The sequence below is a fragment of the Gopherus evgoodei genome, chromosome 4 (genome assembly GCF_007399415.2).
Source record: "Gopherus evgoodei ecotype Sinaloan lineage chromosome 4, rGopEvg1_v1.p, whole genome shotgun sequence".
NCBI lineage: Eukaryota > Metazoa > Chordata > Testudines > Testudinidae > Gopherus > Gopherus evgoodei.
Genome location: NC_044325.1, coordinates 147,433,714 through 147,444,297, shown reverse-complemented (window position 1 = coordinate 147,444,297; position 10,584 = coordinate 147,433,714).

The window sequence follows — 10,584 nt, the reverse complement described above, 5'->3', positions numbered from 1 at the left end:
CACAAGTTCCTGTGTGTGTGTGAATGCACCTGCTTCTAACAACCCTCTTCTCACCAATTTCTGCGAGTGAGGCCTGCCTGTGGCTCACAGCCCAGCTTTTGCTTAGCAGTGCCTGGAAGTACTTTGGTTCAGGCTTCAGGGCTCAGACTAGGCCTCTGATGCACGAGTATATATTTCAGGGCCTCCTCTTACTACACCCCCTAGCCACACTGCAGCTGGGAGCAGCCTCCAAGCCTAGGCAGGCAGATTCGTGCTAGCTCCATTCGAGCAAGCACGCTAAAGATAGCAGTGTGATGTTGCCACTGAAGCTCAGGCTGGCCCCCTGAGTTTGGACCTACGTGTTCAGATGGGCTTGACTCAAGCAGCTCATCTGAGCCATAACGTCCACACTGCTATTGTTAGCTGTGCTGGCTTGAGCAGAGCTAGCCTGAGTCTGTGTGTCCCGGCTGCCGTGTAGACGTGCCCTCTGAGACTTGGCTCATGCTTTAATGGGGTCTTCTCACTCTTCCTCAGACCTATCAGGGCTGTGCGTTTTCATCCTACATGTCTCCAGAGCGCCTATTGTGATGAACATGTGGTCACGACTGCACAGTCAGCCTGGAGCTTTGCCCACCTTGTGTTAGCTAGAACATAACGGGTAGGTGGTGCCAGGTAAGGTAGCCAGGAGTGCAGCTATGTGTGGCGTGCAGCGGGCTCTAGAGGGCAGCAACGGTGTTTAGTACAATGCCCTCACCAGCACTTCCTCTAAATCTGACTCAGAAGAACTTTCTGAATGAGAGCCTGGGGTCAAAATCAATGGCCTAGATGGAGTCCAGCCTTCAGGCAGGCTCTGATTGACGGCCTGGCTAATGGGCTATTCATTATGATCAGAAGAGTCTTTATAAGGAAAATGTACTCATCTCTCGGGGCACTCCCGAGCCTGCTTTTCCAGGCTGTACACTTCCACTGCAGGAATGCGGCCCCTGCCATGTGCTAGCGCCTTGGCTCCCACAACAGTACTCCGCACCCCCTTGCAGGCAGACTGCTGAGTGCTGCCTGGTCACCCCATGTTAGCTCCACCTCCTTGGCCCCTCCCCTGGTCTAAAAACATTACAGTTGGGTTGGGCCGCTTTATAACATGGATTTTTAAGTTTCTTTTTGAGGGGGTGAGGGGAGTGGGTTTCGAAACCAGAAATCAATTGAAAATGGCCCCCCAAAATCATCAAACAATTAGAATCACGTGGGCACCATAGGGAGCTGAGCTCCATCCGCCTCCTGCCTTGTTTATACACAAACCTGCACTGATTTATTTGAAGCAGTTTGGTTAAATTGTTGCAGACCCTGTGTGGACCCTCTTATTAGACCTGAGTGGCTTATTTTCTTTTAGCTTATGCCTGTCCCTAATGGATTTAAACTAAACCACAATAAGCCAAGCCTGCTTTAAACTGAAATAATAGAGTCCGCACAGCCTTTGCATTGGTTTAATGAAATTGGTTTAAAATCACACCTTTAGGGTATGTCTACACTACGGGATTATTCCGATTTTACAGAAATTGATTTTTGGAAACAGATTGTATAAAGTCGAGTGCACGTGGCCACACTAGCACAGTAATTCGGCGGTGTGTGTCCATGTACCCAGGCTAACGTCGACTTCCAGAGCGTTGCACTGTGGGTAGCTATCCCATAGTTCCCGCAGTCTCCCCCGCCCATTGGAATTCTGGGTTGAGATCCCAATGCCTGATGGGACGTGAAAGCAACGGCAGACAATCATTTCGCACCCTTTTCCCTGGATTGCCCTGGCAGACGCCATAGCACAGCAACCATGGAGCCCGTTCAGCCTTTTTTCCCTGTCGCTGTATATCTACTGGGTGCTGCTGACAGACGCAGTACTGCAGCACTACACAGCAGCATCCCCTTGTCTTTTGCAAGTTAGCAAAGACTGTTACCAGCCCTACTGTACCAGCTGCTGCTTTGCAAGTTGGCATTGACAGTTACCAGTCATACTGTACCATCTGCTGCTGTCATGGGTGCTCCTGGCCGGCTTTGGTGAGGTCAGTTGGGCGTGCCTGGACAAAAATGGGAATGACTCTCTAGGTTACCCTCCTCTTTAAGTTTTGTCTAATGGAGAGTCAGTCCTGCCTAGAATATCAGGCAAGCCTACTAAAGAACCAGAGAGGCAAACGGCAACTCTGGGTCAGAGCCTCAGACATCCCGCAGAAATTATGAGCTGCGTGCCATTCTAGGGTGTGCCCCTGCAACAACCCCACCTGTTGCTTCTCTCCTCCCTCACCCCTCCTGAGCTACAATGGCAGTTATCCTCCCATCTGTGTGATGAAGTGATAAAGAATGCAGGAATAAGAAACAACACTGACTTCATTGCAAGCAGAGCTCAAAGTGGGGAGAGGAGGGCAGTTGGCTTACAATGAAGTAGAGTGAACCACCATTCTGCACTTGCTCGGCATATAGCTGAAAATGGGAATCTGTAACAAGCACTAGGGTAGAAACACAGGCAGGACTGAATCTCCATTTGTGTGTGGGCCTTTGTTTGACACTGGTAAAATGCAAAATGCCCCAGGATATGTATGTTGGGGAACAGTTCTAAACAGCAGCTTAATTTTTTTATTTGCAGCAAAATGTAGAAGTCTAAGTATCTGATTGTGAACCCTGGTAGCAAGGGGTAGGCGTGACCACGCGGTGCTGCTGACTGGGAGAGCAGCCTTGAGGCAGAAGCATCCAGCTGGCATGATATTCCAGGCAGGACTGAATCTCCATTAGACAAAACTTAAAGAAGAGAATGATCTGGAGTCATTCCCATTTTTGCCCAGGCGCTCCCGGCCGACCTCACCGAAGCCAGCCAGGAGCACCCACGGGACGATGATGATGGATATCAGTCCTACTGTACCATCTGCCGTCCACAAGGCAAGGCAAGGGGATGCTGCTGTGTAGAGCTGCAGCACCGCGTCTGCCAGCAGCATCCAGTAGACATAGAGTGACAGTGAAAAAAGGCAAGAAACAATATTTTTCCTTTTGCTTTCGAGGGGAGGCTGACGACATATACCCTGAACCACCCGCGACAATGTTTTTGACTCTTCAGGCTTTGAGAGCTCAGCCCAGAATTCAAATGGTTTTTGGAGAGTATGAGAACTGTGGGATAGCTACAGTCGTCAGGCGCCCCTCCCTCCGTGAGCATCCATTTGATTCTTTGGCTTTCTGGTACGCTTGTCTCAGCTCCTTAAGTTTCATGCAGCACTGTGTTGAGCCCCTGTTGTGGCCTCTGTCCATCATGGCCTTGGAGATTTTTTCAAATATTTTGGCATTTCGTCTTTTGGAACGGAGTTCTGATAGAACAGATTCATCTCCCCATGCAGAGATCAGATTCAGTATCTCTCATATGGTCCATGCTGGAGCTCTTTTTTGATTCTGGGACTGCATGGTCACCTGTGCTGATCAGCACTCCACCCTGGGCAAACAGGAAATGAAATTCAAAAGTTTGCGGGGCTTTTCCTGTCTACCTGGCTATTGCATTCGAGTTCAGATTGCTGTCCAGAGCAGTCACAGTGGTGTGCTGTGGGATAGCTCCTGGAGGCCAATACCATCGAATTGCGGCCACATTAACCCTAATTCGAAATGGCAATACCGATTTCAGCACTACTCCCCTCATTGGGGAGGAGTACAGATATCGATATTAAGAGCCTTTTATATCGAAGTAAAGGGCTTTGTTGTGTGGATGGGTGCAGGGTTAATTTGGTTTAATGCTGCTAAATTTGAGATAAACTCATAGTGTAGACCAGGCTTTAGTTAAACTGCTTGTAGACAAGCCCTCAGCCAAAGGTTGGGGAAGGGTGAGTGTGAGATGAATTGCAGCTTACTTTACAAACAGATCTTTCAACAGCCCAGCATGAGGCAGGTCTTACCCCATTAAATAAATGGAGAAACTGAAAGAGAGTTGGTGATTCTCCCAGGATTGCACAACTGTTGTGCAACAAGGCTGTCAATAAAGCTCAGGAGTCCCTGGCTCTGATCACTAAATGCACTGGGCCTAATTCACTATAGCCCAGCACCAGAAATTGTCCTTTGCACCAGTGCAAAGGGTGTAAAATACTGCTGAATCAGAATGCCAGGATTTTGCACAGGTACAAAGGCCCGCACAAGGTGCAAAGCAGTGGAAAATCAGGCCTGCTGCCAATGGAAAGGCACAGCTTCTTGTGGACTGATCCGCAGAGATTCACCTCTGCAAAGACGGGGCAGATGCTATGCAGAATAAGTGGGGAGGGTTTGCATCAAGGAAAGAAACACAACTGTCACACAGAATGGCCCCCTCAAGGACTGAGCTCAAAACCCTGGGTTTAGCAGACCAGTGCTCAAACCATTGAGCTATCCCTCCAGGCTCTGTTAGCAGCTGGCAGCAGGGTGGAATAGCATGAGTTGTGTTGGCCGTGTTCAGACTCTTACAATGAATGAATGCATAGCTAAGGCAGGGCTGGGAAACACCCACAAGTCAGGACATTCAGAAGTTAAAGGTTCCCAGAGCAATCTTAGTTCAGCTCCAGCACATGTATTGTCTACATTAAAGCACACCCTGAACTGCAGACACTGTCAACAAAACACTCCACCTAGGCGACGCAGTGGGAATGATGCATGGTGGGGGCACCAACCTGGCTTCTGTGTCTAAGGCAACACTGAGGCCAAATGTTTAATGAGAAAGAGCCTGGCTTTCTACTGCAACCAGGTGAATGGGGATGCTGAGGGCGAAAGGCCTGGCTTGCACCCAGTTGTTGGATTGATATAACTTTTTCAGTAAGGGGGTGATTTTTGCCAAAATAGTTAGTGGCACAAGACCTTGTGTGGATGCAGTTATTCTAGAATCAAGCTGCCTTATATTGGTATAGTTATTCCCCTTCCTGTACAGGATTAAGCTATACCACCAACATGAAGCACCTCTGTACCAGCTTAACTGCATCCACACTAGGGGAGTGGTGCCGTGTCAACTCTACAGATACAGTTAAAGCAGTTCAGCTTGTCTGTGTGGAGAAGCCCTTAGCTGAGATTGCTGCAGCGAATGTGGCAGACATTTGGATTTCATTTTATTTTTACCCCCACTATAAATTGGACCCTCCATTATTTAACAGAGTTTGAGCAAATCTCACAGCCCACAGCATGAGATTTCTCATGCTGCTCCATTTGTCCGGAGAGCAGCACCATTCCAGGCAGTCGACTCTCATGAAAATGCAGAAAGACATCCTCCAGTGCTCGAGAAGTTCAGACGATGGAAGTGGAAAGGAAATGTCCCATCTTCTTGTATTTCACTCGCTGCTCCCACCCTCGCCCTGCACTGTGCTGGACGCTGGAATTTATTCTGCTCTCTCTGCTTTCCAAAGGGGAGGAGATACCTCCTGAAGATATCTGCTAATTCCTGCCAGACTTTACATGCAACGGCATTCCCCTCAGAACAGGGCGGGGTCAATGACAGCCTGAGCTATTGGATGGCCAGCTGCCGCCTTTGGGAAGTGAGTTGCTGGACTTGAGCACCGTACCCTGTGGCCAGGTGTCCACATTACAGCAGCCACCAGTGTGAGGGGCACTAGCTGCCTGGCCTACCCAGCAAAGTTCAAGACAGTTCCTTTCTCGTCCAGAGCTGCGAGGCACAGTGTGGGGAGCAGTGTGAGGGGAAATTTGCCCCGCTCTGCCAGGGCTGTCTCAATTCTGGAGACTAATAGATGCCTCCATTGATCCAGCACTTTTCAGCAGCACCAAGTTCACAGGCAACAGGTACAAGCTGATGTGTGGGTGTTAGCAGCACGTCCGTCTCGGGCTGCCACTGGAGAGCGAGCTGGAGACAAGAGCATTGTGTACTATCATTGCTGCCTGGCAGATGGGCAGGATTAATGGCTGGCACAAACAACACTGCTTACTAGCCAGTAAACCTTGACATTGGCATGAGCCTGTGGAAGCCACAGCCTTGGGATCACTGGAAGAGATGATCCCCTCTGAGGAAGAAAACTGCTGGGCACAGGTTTCAGTATCAACAGGACAACAGCCCCTCCCCAGCCACGCCATGGCATGTTATCACTTTGCAATGCATTTGGCAGTGATGTAACGCTGGCCCTCAGAAAATTCTTGGTGGCCTCAGTTCCTTTGTGTAAGCAGCTGCCTCTGCTTCTTCCTGGTCAGGGTGACAGGGTGAACAAAGCATAAATAGCCTAAATAGCAAGATTAGAGTAATCACAAGTGTGACTGTGCAGAAAGAAGTAAACACTTTAATTATGCAGTGACTAATCTGCAGAGTGCAAGACCCACTCAGCTGGTACAAAGACATCAGCAGAACATTAAACTTCATAGTTCTCTGGTTGGTGGAAAGAATTTGAGTACCTCTGGGAGCAAGGGACAATGGGAAGCACATGCTTGATTTCTGCCTCCGGGATCCCATCTTCAGGAAATAGTGTAGAGCGGAGAAGCTCGGGAGCCATCCCTGTCCAACTCCATCCCTCTTTTGTCTTGAAGATGAGATACTGGAGGCACAGACCATGTGTCAGCAGGAGCTGGGGGAGGTGGGAAGGAGAGGAGTTTAAATATTGACTCCCATTGCTCTGAAGACCTCCTAGATGGGGAGAAGTGGATTTTCCTTGGGTGGTATGTGGACATAGCACCTTGATGGGTGCATGGCACTTGGGCACCCAATTCCCAGGATCCACTCAGTGGAAACCAGGCTTATGCATGGTGTCATTTTAACTGGAGATGCTAAGGCTTCTCTACTTGTTTGTAGGAGGCCCCAAGTAATCTTGGACCCCAGTCCTGGGAACAGGACTCCCTCTTCCCAGCAATGTTTGTACTTCCCAGGTGGCAGGAAGAAGCAGAAGTCACAAGCTGGAAATTATGAGCCATTCCAGGGAATTTGTATAGATCTGGGTGACTGCTGAAATCCTCCCAGTTTAGTTCCTTTCCTGTGGTCCTCCTGTGTTCACTTTCTCCCTCTCCTGTATCCAAGTGTTACCTCGGCACATAAACGCTCTCTCTGGCACACAAAAGCTCTCATTGTTTGCAGGGGAAAAGGCATGAGATTAGATGCTAGCTGCTGAAGAGAACAGGACACTTGTTTTTCTGGAGTCCAGGCTGGGGGCTGTATAAAGGAAAGGAAACCAGGGAAGGAGTTGAAGTTAAAACTTCCTCCTTGGTTCCCTTTCTTTATATGGAAATGTTTCCTTTGGAGCCAACTCCAAATCTGAAGCCCAGTAAATTAAGAAAAATTGTCTCTGAAACCAAACCCCTTTAAAATAGCAAATGTTTTATAGACTGCTGGGTCTGAGCCAGAGTCCGGGGCTGGCTTTCCCTCCTCACTGAGTCACAGCCTGCAGCTGGGACTTTCAAGCAGGATGATGGATACGCTTTGCCTTACCCTTCCTTTCTTGACAAATCCCTGTGTGACAGGAAATCATAACTGAGCCCTGGAGTTAGATCCAATGTGCTGGATGCTGATGAAAATGCCTGGAGTGGTGGTGAGAAAAAAGAAATCACGAAAATGTCCCCATGTTGTTTTCCTTTGCTCGCCACGGAAATGATCCGATCAGCTTTGCTCTCAGCCTGCTGTAGTTATCGTCAGCCCTGAAATCTGGTGTGTCAAAACCATGGAAGCAGCCACAACTGAGTAAACCCAGAGCTCCATGTTTGTAGAACATTTTAGTCACCACGTGCCAAGTAGTTGACAAAGGTGTGTCAGCAGCGTCGCCTCCAGTTTACAGATGAAGAAACTGAGGCACAGACTGCTGATTGCACATGAAGCAGAAGTCTGAGGTTGGAACAATGCTCAATGCTCTAGATTCCCAGTTCAGTGCCTCGGTCACTGTACCTCCATTACAATGTCCCATTTCCTGTTGTGCTAGAAGAGACCAATGGGCCAGCCAGTCTCCTATCCTGACCCCAGCAATGACCAATATAGTTGATCGCTCCTGCAACACTATTCCATGGTAGCTGCACGCCACCCAGGGTGGAGATCAGCTTCTGCCCTGACAATTGATGGCCCTAGTGACTGTAAGAGAGAACACTATTCTTTGCTTACAGTAAATGTCTAATCCTTGCTTTTAATCAATAAGAATTCTTCCTCTCCCTTGAGACGAAGCCCTTGCTGAAAGATGAAATGATTGCTAAGGAAGATTAGCCAGGTTCAGTCTGTGCTGTATCCGCTTTGCGGGGGCTTACATCACCTTCTGCTCCCACTTCTTCCAGTCCCTTATCATTTGATGCAGCACAAAACTCCAACCCTCAGAAATAAATAAATAGCATAAAATCAGCTTTATAGTCTTCTTGCTGCTGTGGATGGCTATAAAGACAGGAAATGCCATAGCCAGCAGAGCCTGACATTGTCTGTTTCCTGATTCCTGCCTTGGGGTTCATATTTATATTTATGAACGACACTTCGTGCCTGTTGCACAGTTGCAGGAATGCTTGCTGTCTCCTGTGGCTAAGACTGGCGGTGTTAGCTTCATATGGGAGGGGTGTGTGCGTGTGTGCACACGAGTGTGTGTGTGAGGTTCACATGGCTCTGTCTCTGTGTTTGCCTTTGTCCCATGAATGAAACATGACTTGCTCAAGGTTTTCTCATCAAGGAATAAATTTGACAATTAGGTTTTTTGTGTTTCTATTTCACGAAAGCCTTAAATTTCAGGTCAGCTGGCTAGCGGCCACAGCAGACTGGCTCGTAGACACAATATATTCTAGCTACTAGCCATACAGAAGGGAGTTATTAGACGCACAGTATCAGATAACCTGGCTACTAGCAGCATAACACAGGCTGGACCTAATACATTGGTAAGGTAATATTTTTACTGGACCACTTCTGTTGGTGAGAGATGAGCTTTTGAGCCACACAGGCTCTGTCTACACTACACAGCTTTTAGCGATATGGTTGTGTAGCCACAAAAATCTTCCACCCCCAATGAGTGGCGTTTCACACTGGCACTTGTCCCAGCAAAACTTTTTGTTTTTTGGCGCAGGAAGGGTTAACACCTCTGAAAGACAAAAGTTTTGTCTTTCAATTGCCAGCTTAGACATTGCCAGGGAGCTCTTCAGGCCTGGAAAAGATAGATACTCCCAACATCCCAGCTAAATGGGATGTGGAGCAGATTGTTTAGCACCAGTTGTTAGCATATATTCGACCATTCAAGGTAGAATGGCCCGTTAACACCTCTGCAATCCTGGGACAAAAAGAGGGGTAGTGAGTTATAGATTGTTGTAATAAACAATAAATCCATTGTCTTATATTAAGACCATGATTTTCAATGTCTAGCAAAGTTATGAATTTAAACTCCCAAGCTCCTTTTTGACAGCGTTACACAGGTTTCCTTTGAGGATGAGGGCTGATAGGTCAGACATAAAGTGATCACATTGTGAAAAGTGTTCGCCTCCAGGGGATAGGGTGTTTTTGTCTTTTATCATTTTCATGTGTGAGTTTATTCAAGAGTGTAGTGATTGTCTGGGCTCACCCGCATAGTGCACTAAATGCTCCAGTAACAATTCTGATTGTGAGGCCTGCTCAGCTACTTTAGCACAATTCTTACGTACCAGACAGTATGCCCATTTGCAGAGGGTGATAAAATCACCGTGGGATTTCTCTCAGGCTAGAAAACAGGCATTTGCCATCCTGGCTTTGGGAAGTTGCTGCAGCTAATATTGCCTACTTAGAAAAACCCTTTCCAAGATGAGCATTGGGCACTGTGAATTGAAACTGGAGAAGAGAGCAGCTGTTTGGGGCTGAGGAGTTGCAACGATTTACACGATTTACACGAGCCACTACCAAACCCACATCCATCCCTGTGTTTTCCTGTGTCTAGCCTGCTGCTATACCTTGCCAAAATACCAAGGCTTGAAAGTATTAATGAGGAGGTATGTGTGCTGGGGGGTGGGGAGCTAAGGAGAAAGGAATAGAGCTGCATCTTTCCCTCCTATTGAAAAGTGTTGAACCAGATATGCTTTTTTGAAGGCTTTTGATGTTCGGAGGTCTGTTATTAAGACTGGCAATTAAATAATAATTTAGGATATGGGAAAAGTTCACTTTGAAGGGAAGTAGCAGCAAGTGCAGTCCCTGGGAACAGAGGAAATAGCCAGCAAGATGCTAAACCCAACCCTGTCTCATTAAGTGAGATCCTAGCTCTAATTTCTGAGCACTAAATTACACAGGAGGGGTATTTTTCCTGCCGGTGCAATCCACAGAAAGGGGAAATCCTCTGTCCTCCAGGAGCTGGGTGCAGCCAGAGCCTCTTATTGGAACTCTCCAGATATGCAAGTGGGACAGGGATCCCAAACCCAGAGGGTCTGCAGAATGAAAACCCAACCCACGAGGTTTTACAAACCTGGACCAGCCCTCCTCCAGTTCACCTGCCTCCAGTTCAAAGGGTATTTTAATGATTCTCCCCTGGCTGGCAAATGGTGCAGTCACTAACACTTGGGTAAAGGGGGAGCGACACACTCCCAGATGAGCAGGGCAGCAGTGCACCACACAACATGCCAGGCTCTGGGGTTGAAAGTGCGGAGTTAAAGCTTCATTGATAATTCCTCAAGCACAGGTTGGTCCCCAGAGATCCCCTAGAGCTGCGGGAGTCTAGGGACGTGTCA